Genomic DNA, 8,479 nt, shown 5'->3' on the forward strand with positions numbered 1-8,479 from the left:
CCGGTGCCTCCGGGTAGAGAATGGGATTTCAGAACCAAGACCCCAGCAAGATCAAATGCCACTGGTGTCCTTGTTTCTGGGCTATCCCGTTGGGCCAGCCCAGAATATAGAATAGGTGGTAGTAAGCGTATACAGAAATGAGTGCGTATACACGGACATTTCCCCTTTAGCTGTGACGTCAGGAAGGCTCTTCTTATACTGAAACTCTCAGTTTCTAAGAACGTCACTCTGTTACTCAGTTGCTCCATCCCACAGACGTGGTTTACCATTGTCGGCACCAGTCCAGGCCCAGGGGAGGTTCTGAGTTCCTGAGTTGTTGGTGCTCAGCACAGGCTGGCTGAAGCGGATCAGACAGCACTGCGTCCAGAAGCTGCTCCTCTCTGCATGGGCGAATTACCAAATGAAGAAGATTTGAAATTCAACCTGTTTCTTCAAAATACCAAAGTAATGCTTTGCACATAGGCCTTTTTCTTTCAAATCTTGAACATTTAAGTGTTTTAAGGTACTGCACGGCACCCAGCCCCCACCTCAGACTAGAGAGGGGCTCTGCCGCATGGGCCCAGCATGTGTCCCCTCCTGGTGCCTTCTCCGTGCTCCCATGTGATGCTCCCGTGCTCGGTCGCTCAGGGCCAGTGACCACGCCACCACTAGAGTGCATCTCCCCTGGCTCCCTGGACCAATGGGCTGTTCCAGTGCCTGCAGCCTGGCCCCCGCCCGCATGGCGTGTTCTAGTGGCCGCCTCGGGACCCTGCAGGGCCAGCCTGTGGGGCATCAGGCCCGGACAGCGCCCTGGGCTCCTCGTGTCCTGCTCTCCTGCCCCCGTTGTTCTGGCGTCTCACAGCAGTGCGCCCTGGTCCCCCAGCTGCCCGTCCAGCGCCAGCTGCCTGCGTCTGGGGAACCCGACCTTCTGGTTTGGTGTCAGCAGGGACCAGCCAGTGGCTTGGGCTTTCTGCTCCCAAGCTACATGCTTCCCTGGGGGGCCGTCCCACTGGTTAGGTGGTCAGGCCCCGCAGGATGGAAGTGGGGCTGGCGTGGGGGGCCGAGCAGGGCCACTTTGCTCTGAACAAGCTTCATCCTCCGCACTGTGTGGCCTGGGGCAAGCTGCCCACCTCTCTGGGCCTCAACTTCCCCACCTGTGAAATGAGAATCAGGAAGCTACTTCTGAGGCGCTTCAGGGTCGGGGCTGGTCAGGAGAGTGACCCAGGCGAGGGGCACGGAAGGTGTCGCGCCGTGGACTCTGGCACATGAGGGTGCAGCCATGCTGTCAGGAAGTGGCCTCTGGGGGACGGGACAGGGTTTGCCCACATCCAAACGTGGCAGGTGTCAACCACCACTGCCCACAAGAGGACACCACCCCATGCCAGGGGCGCGCCTGCCGCTGCAGATGGAAGTGAGGACCCAGGCAGGAGGGAGGGAGACAAACGGGACCTGAGCTGGCACCGGCCTGACGACAGGGAGGAGAGCAGTCCTGGGGGCCGTCCCAGGGGCTAGGAGTCTGTGTTGGGGGCGGGAGCACAGGGGCTTGAACAGGGGGCTTGAGCTCTACCTGGTGGCTCTGGGGAGCCCCAGGAGTCAGAACAGGGAGGGGCATGGTGAAACGGCATCTAGAGGGTCACCTGGCCGCCCGTGGAGGGAGGCCAAGGTGTGGGATGGGCAGAGCGGGCAGGGGTAGTCAGCGGGGCTGAGACCAACGGCGGGGGGCAGGGGCTCAGGGTGCTGATGACGATCCAGGGATGCTGGGAGTTTGGTCCTCACCAAGGTACATCTGGGCTGACATAGGGACGTTTGGAGAGGCACAGCCCATCCACGGGCTGGGACACCATTTTTGGAGTCTTCCCTGGAAGAAGCAACAGGCAGAGAGCTGGCAGCTGTGTAGGGGAGGAGGCTCAGCCCCGAGCAGCATGGGGCGCAGACCCTGGAGGCACCAGGGCTGGTGGTCAGAGAGGAGCCCGAGTGTCCCAGGGCCCAGGAGGAGAGGATATTGAGTGAGTGCCCATCACTGAGGGGACTCTGGTTAGTGGGGTCACTTCGGGAGAACCCAGGTGTGTTCCATGTGGGTCCTACATTTTGAGGGGGACCCTGGTCCAAAGGAGGGACCAGAGCAGGAGAGGGTGTCAGTCTGCCATAGTGGGAAGATGAAGGAGCCAGGAAGGCTCCACCTGGAAGGAGGAGGCACACGGGAGGTTGGGCATCATCCAGCAGGCAGGCCGGCCAGCGAGGAGCTCAGAGGGACACACTTTCCACGGAGATGGGGACAAGCTGGGCGTCGTCAGTGGACCGGCCAACGGGACAGCCTGTGGGGGTGTTAACTAAGCCCCCGCTGATGACGGCCTCTACAGAGGTGACAGTGGGGCCCAGGCTTTCTCTCCCCGAACCTGGGCGCCCTGCTCTCTGCCCCCGAGCTCACTGGCCCTCACTGGCCCCTCCCCTCCTCTATGCCCCCTTGGGGATCTGGTGTCCCCACGCCCTCTCTGTGCCCCGCAGGCCCCAGGTGCCCCCTCCTCCCCTTCTCCTCAGACTTCACGTGCCCTTCACGACTGTGACCCCCATCCCAGAGCAGGCCCGTTTCACAGTGACAAGAATGTGACAGTATGCTCTGGATCCTGCGTTCCTACGCCCTATGTCCCAACGACAGTCTCCATGGCCACTGTGTGCTCTCTGGAATCCTCCGGCCAGCGCGAGGATGCAAGAACACATGGCCGTCTGCGTCTGGCGTGACCTTCCCTGCCCCCCTCTATTGGAGCTCTGGGGGGCTCTCAGGCCCTGCTCTGTCCACCGCCCTGCTCCCCACCTCCCCACACCTCCCGAACGTCATCATGGGCACAGGGCAGCCACTGTCCACTCACTTGGACCTCAGGGGTGCATCGGGTGGGGCAGGACCTCCTGGCACAAAAGCACCATAGAGAATTTGAAAGCCATCGTGGAATGAACTAGAAGTCCTGCTTCTTACTGTCGCCAATCTGTCAATTCTAAATAAAGTCGGGGTTTGGCCCTCTCCCGCTGGGCCCCTTGGCCACCCTGGGACGCCTCCATGGTGTCCCCCTCTCTGGCCCCCAGCCGGGCTCTGACAGGCCACCGTGGCTTCCTTCCCTCCAGACTTCTCCTCCTCCACCCCTGCAGGCCCCATGGAACGTGGGCCACACCCATGTCCCTGAGTGTCACTGCATAGCAGAGGGCTGGGCAGCGCAGAGGCTGGGAGGTGAGCGCGAGGCAGAGGTGGCCAGTCCGCGTTGGAGGAGTGATGGGGGCCCCCGTGCCCTGGGAGGAGCTGGAGCCGGACCCCCCGGGGTCTCAGCAGCTCCTGCAGGGCTTTATGGCCTGGCTGGGCCTGGGGCCAACTTTCCCTCATCAACTGTGGTCTGGGATTTTCCTGGTCAGGCTCCTTGCCACAGAGACAGCTCCCGGGGAAACCCCGTGTGAAAGTGGAATTGCCCAGGTCAGCTGGGCAGCAAGAGGGAGTGCTGGCCGGGCCACGGCCCTAAGGGGAGACCTGCCCATGTCAGAGGAGCTGGGAGTCGGCTCTCACTGTCCCAGCTCACACCCTCAAAGCGCCGTCTCACCAGGCCACATCCGCCCTACCTTGACCCCTCACCTTTCTCAGCTCAGCTACCCTGCTGTGTCCAAGCACCTCTGTCCTAGGGCCTTTGTGCTAGCTGTTCCCCCTGCCTGGAGAGCTTGCTCCCAAGGTGGGCTCAGGTCAGCCCCTTCAGCTCCACAGGTCCCTCCCTCCTCCGGCATCACCTGCTGGGCCAGGTTTCCCCGCCCCTTTTCTCACCGTCTGATTCACAGCAGACCCGCAGGGCTTACAGGGGCCTGGCACAGAGTGGATGGGCGTTACAGGCTTGTAGGATGGAAGTCAGTGAGCCACAGTACAGACCTCTTCGGAGTTAAGGAGAGAGAGCAGAAACAAAAGAGAAAGGCAGACGGGTGATGAGAGAGAGACTTGTGCTATCACGTGTCTTGGAAGGCTGGAATTAGGGGCTGGGACCAGCTGGCCCTACAAGGCACCACAGGGACACTGAGGCCCAGGAGACACTGTGGGGCCAGGGTCACTGGCTGATGAGATGGAGAAGGGCTGTGTACAGCTCTTCTAGGCTACTGTCCCCCCACCAGGGTCCCTTGGGGACCCTACACTGGCTAGAGCCCAGGACGCCCTCCTGTTCTGGAACGTCACCTGCCTCTCACTCCAAACCTGTTTCTAGTCCCCTTCCTGCAGTGGCCCCTGGTCCCTGGGAAGGGGCTCCGGCCGGGCTCAGGTGCCTGCAGATCCCGTGTACAGACACCGTCGCCCAAGGGAGGCCTAGACAGGCATGATGCAAGCTGTCAGGGAAGAGGGTTTAGTGCTGGAGCGTTTTTGTGTCGCCCCAATCATGGGATGTGGTGGACGCCCATCAGGGGAGGGGTGACCTGTCCCCCCAATCATGGAGTGTAGTGGGGGCTGGCCTGGGTGAGTGACCTGTCCCCCCAATCATGGGGTGCCGTGGGGGCTGGCCTAAGTAGGAGTGACCTGTCACCCTATCCTGGGGTGTGGTGGGTGCTGGCCTGGGTGGGTGACCTGTCCACCTATCATGGGGTGCAGTGGGCACTGGCCTGGGTGGGTGACCTGTCCACCTATAATGGGGTGCAGTGGGCACTGGCCTGGGTGAGGTGACCTGTCCTCCTAATCATGGGGTGTGGTGGGCACTGGCCTGGGTGAGGTGACCTGTCTTCCTAATCATGGGTTGTGGTAGGCACTGGCCTGGGTGAGGTGACCTGTCCCCCAATCACGGGGTGCGGTGGGCGCTGGCCTGAGTGGGGTGACCTGTGCCCCTAATCCTGGGGTGCGGTGGGCGCTGGCCTCGGTGAGGTGCCCCCTCGCCTCCTCCTGGTGCAGCGTGTCGGGCGAGGGAGCCCTCTCCCTGGAGGCATTAGGGCTCGGTGGCTGTAGGACAAGCCGGTGAGGGCCAGCAGGGCAGGATGAGGACACCTGACTGGCGCAGTGTTGCCTGTTGGAGAAAGAAATCCCCTTCCCTCTGGGGCTAAAGTGAAAATGTCGGGAGGGCGCGGGGCTCTGCAGGGGCTTTCCTGGGAAGCAGCTGGGGGACTTGCCCTGACTTTCCGTTTCTCCACGTGGGAGCCTGACCCTGAGACAGGCCTGTGGGGAGGAAGTGAGCTGGTCTTGCAGAACCGGCTGGCACCCAGTGCAGGTGGAGGGAGATGTCCCTGCCAAGTGAAACACCCCACAGACCCAGCCCCGCACGAGGCGGGGACTCAGCCCAGGCTGGGCTCCCAGTGGGCGTCCTCACATCCTGGGCAGCCCAGGGCGGTGTGGGCTGAGTGTGGTGTCCAGGCAAGCAGGGGGCGCGCCCCTGAACTGTCGGCCTGTGAGGATGGAGGGCAGGGTGCGACGGGGGTGAGTTTGCTCCTGGTGGTGGGGCAGGCCGGGCCTGTTTCTTCCAGTAGCACCTGCAGCCTCTGGGCGCTGTGATGGGGACGGGCTCGGGTGGACAGCGGGTCTGTGGTGCTCCGTCCACGCTGCCCACTGTGGCTCCTGCCCCCAGGACCCTCAGCCCTTTCCCGCTGTGGGGTGTGCCTGCTGCCGCCCCGCCCAGCCCAGCAGCAAGGTGTCCAGGGTCCCAGCATCCTGGCACCTGGGATGAGGGGGTCGTAGATTAGGAGACAGTTTGGCTTCTCTGGCCCCATGGGAAAGTGGGCATCAAGTCCCTGGCAGAGGGCAGCCAGGCAGACAGCACCATAATGGCCTCGAGTCTCGGGCGAGGAACATGTCCCCTGCTTGTGCCAGTCAGAATCCAGTGGAGAAGTGGGGCACGATGCCTTCTCAGGTCGACCAGCTTCCTTGCAGCAGCTGCTTTCCTGCTGGGCCAGGAGAGGGGCGTGTTGGTGTTAGGGCAACATTATTCCCTTTCCATAAAATAACCAACACAGAGAAGAATTGGGACAGATGACATTCCCTTAAGCCTGGAACCATCTGGGAGACCTCTGTGTGCTCCGAGGGTGGCTCAGACGAGCTCAAGGTCAGGTTCTAACCTGTGTCCACCTGTCTAGCCCTGCACCCCCCACAGTGCCTCCGGCCATTAATGCTCCAGGTTGTTCTGTCCTGGGATGTATACACACCGCTCTATTGATTTATGTGTATTTGAGCCTCATCGAGATATTCATCATATGTTCTTATCTTGTCCTCCATAGACGTCATTGATTAGGACAGAAGGTGTAACTTTGACTTAGCAGCCAACGGGAACATGAACTTGATGGTTCTGCAGGTTGGCTCCTCCCAGATGGGATTGCTGTCCCTGGGGAGCTGGACAGGTGCCAAAGGTCCCTGCCGGGCGTGACGTCATATTCGCAAGCTTGCCTTCCTCGGCATGAAGACACTCCCCCCACTTTCTGCAGAAAAGTGCACACCTGAGCCACCCGAAGTGTCACCCTTCTCACGTGCAGACAAACTCAAACCTTGTCAGACCCAGCCAGGTAACTTCTTAAGTGTGTGACTCAGGAATTCGACCCATGGGCCCTGAGAACAGTGTGCTCGCGTTCTCGGCTGTAACGTGAAGTCAGGTGTCAGGCTACACTGTAGTCTAGCTTCTGTTCCCAAATCAGACGCATGTAGTGCAGTAAGAATGTAATCACTTACAAAGATACATTTTCTTACATGAGTGAAATAAACAATGTATGTTGCTTGATAAGTGGAGGTTGACATTAGTTTTTTTAATATTAAGTATAAATGTTATTAAATATATCTGTATTAAGATGCAGCTAGAAAATCAATTTTTTTTTTTAACCTAAACTCATTTCTTTATTGTGTGCTGTTTAAAAATGGCCAAATGGGGGGCCAGCCCGGTGGCGTAGTGGTTAACTGCATGCGCTCTGCTGTGGTGGCCCGGGGTTCGCAGGTTCGGATCCCGGGCGCGCACCCATGCACCGCTTGTCAAGCCAGGCTGTGGCCGCGTCCCACATTAAAGTAGAGGAAGATGGGCACGGATGTTAGCCCAGGGCCAGTGTTCCTCAGCAAAAAGAGGAGGATTGGCAACGGATGTTAGCTCAGGGCTGATCTTCCTCACAAAAAATAAAAAAACAAAAAAGGCCAAATGGTAAAGTGGTTTGTGAGCCAGAAAAGCTGGTGGACAGGGCCTGGATGCCAGGGTTCCCGGGGCTGCTGGTGGGGCTGGGAGCATGTGTGGGGCAGGGGCTGCCCCCAGGCAGGTGCCGTCCTGGGGACACAGGCTGACAGAGAGAGATGCTTGGTGCCCACACTGGCCTTGGAGGATTCCGACTCGGGGCTGAGCACATTCTGTGGGGTCTCTGTCCTTGAGGGCGCTCGGGTGAGCGAGAGGGTGGGTGGCGGGAAGGGCTCTCCTGCTCCTGCTCCAGGGGCTGGAAGGGAGGGGACATGACCATAGGAGACTGGTGAGCTGTCCTTGCAGAGAGGACCCCACCCGAGGGTCCTGAAGGTCCGTCCTGGGTTCTGGGAAGCTGTTCCCAGGGCAGTGGGGGCAGACAGCAGGGACCGTCCCATAGACCTGGCAACTGAACCGCCAGCTACCACCCCCCAGCCTGTCCCCACCCTCAGGCAGGGATGCAGCCGCAGAGAAGGCCAGGGAACCACCAGCCGCTACCCCCATCTGAGCCCACCCACCGAACCCTCAGACAGGAAGCCCCCAGTCCCACCTGCTCTGTCCCTGGGGGCAGGAAATGAGCACTGATTCCCGAATTTTATTTCACAAGATTCCTGTTCTTGTTGGCACTCCTGCAAACGTCTTTTTTATGTCGTTTATCTTGCTACATCCTGTTTTCATTAAAACCTCTGTTTAAAGGCAGGGAGGGGACGCTAACGAGCTGGCACTGGTGGCTGCAACCAGCTGATTTTAGATTTTCTCCGTGTTCTTTTGTACTTTCCAAATTCCCCACAAGGTGCAGACTGTGTTATAATCAGAGAGAATATCGTATATTTTAACAGCAGTGGAAAGGTGTGTATGGAAGCCAGGCACATCTGTATTTGTGATACAATCTCACGGTAACAGGCGCGTCTCCTAACACGGGCCCTGGACCCCGCACCGAGCGCTCACATCCTCCCCCAGTGCCGTCGTGCCATGCCAGGAACACTCGGGTCCCCTTCAGCAGGGGTGAGGATGGCAGGGGAGTTTTCTGGAGCCCTGAGGAGGGGCTAGGCGTTCGCTCAGGGACCCTCTGTAGAATCTTATAAAGCATGTGCCAGGTCACCACACGGTACAAATGAAGAACCCGACGTTCCGAGAGATAAGGGACCCGGGCCAGGAGCGAGCTCGAGAAGCCGGGAGCCCACACTGAGCTAGGCCTGGGCCCCCCCACGGGTGATTCATCATTCATTTGGGTTTCCTGCAAAAATGGAAAACTTGTTAAATAAGAAAGCTGAGGCTGGTGGACTGGAAGAGGGTTGGGGAGAGTGGGACTTGGTTAATTGCATTTCCAGTTGTTTTGGTAGGCAGAAAGCAGATTCTGGAAC

Source organism: Diceros bicornis, chromosome 27 (assembly GCF_020826845.1).
Source record: "Diceros bicornis minor isolate mBicDic1 chromosome 27, mDicBic1.mat.cur, whole genome shotgun sequence".
Taxonomy (NCBI): Eukaryota; Metazoa; Chordata; class Mammalia; order Perissodactyla; family Rhinocerotidae; genus Diceros; species Diceros bicornis.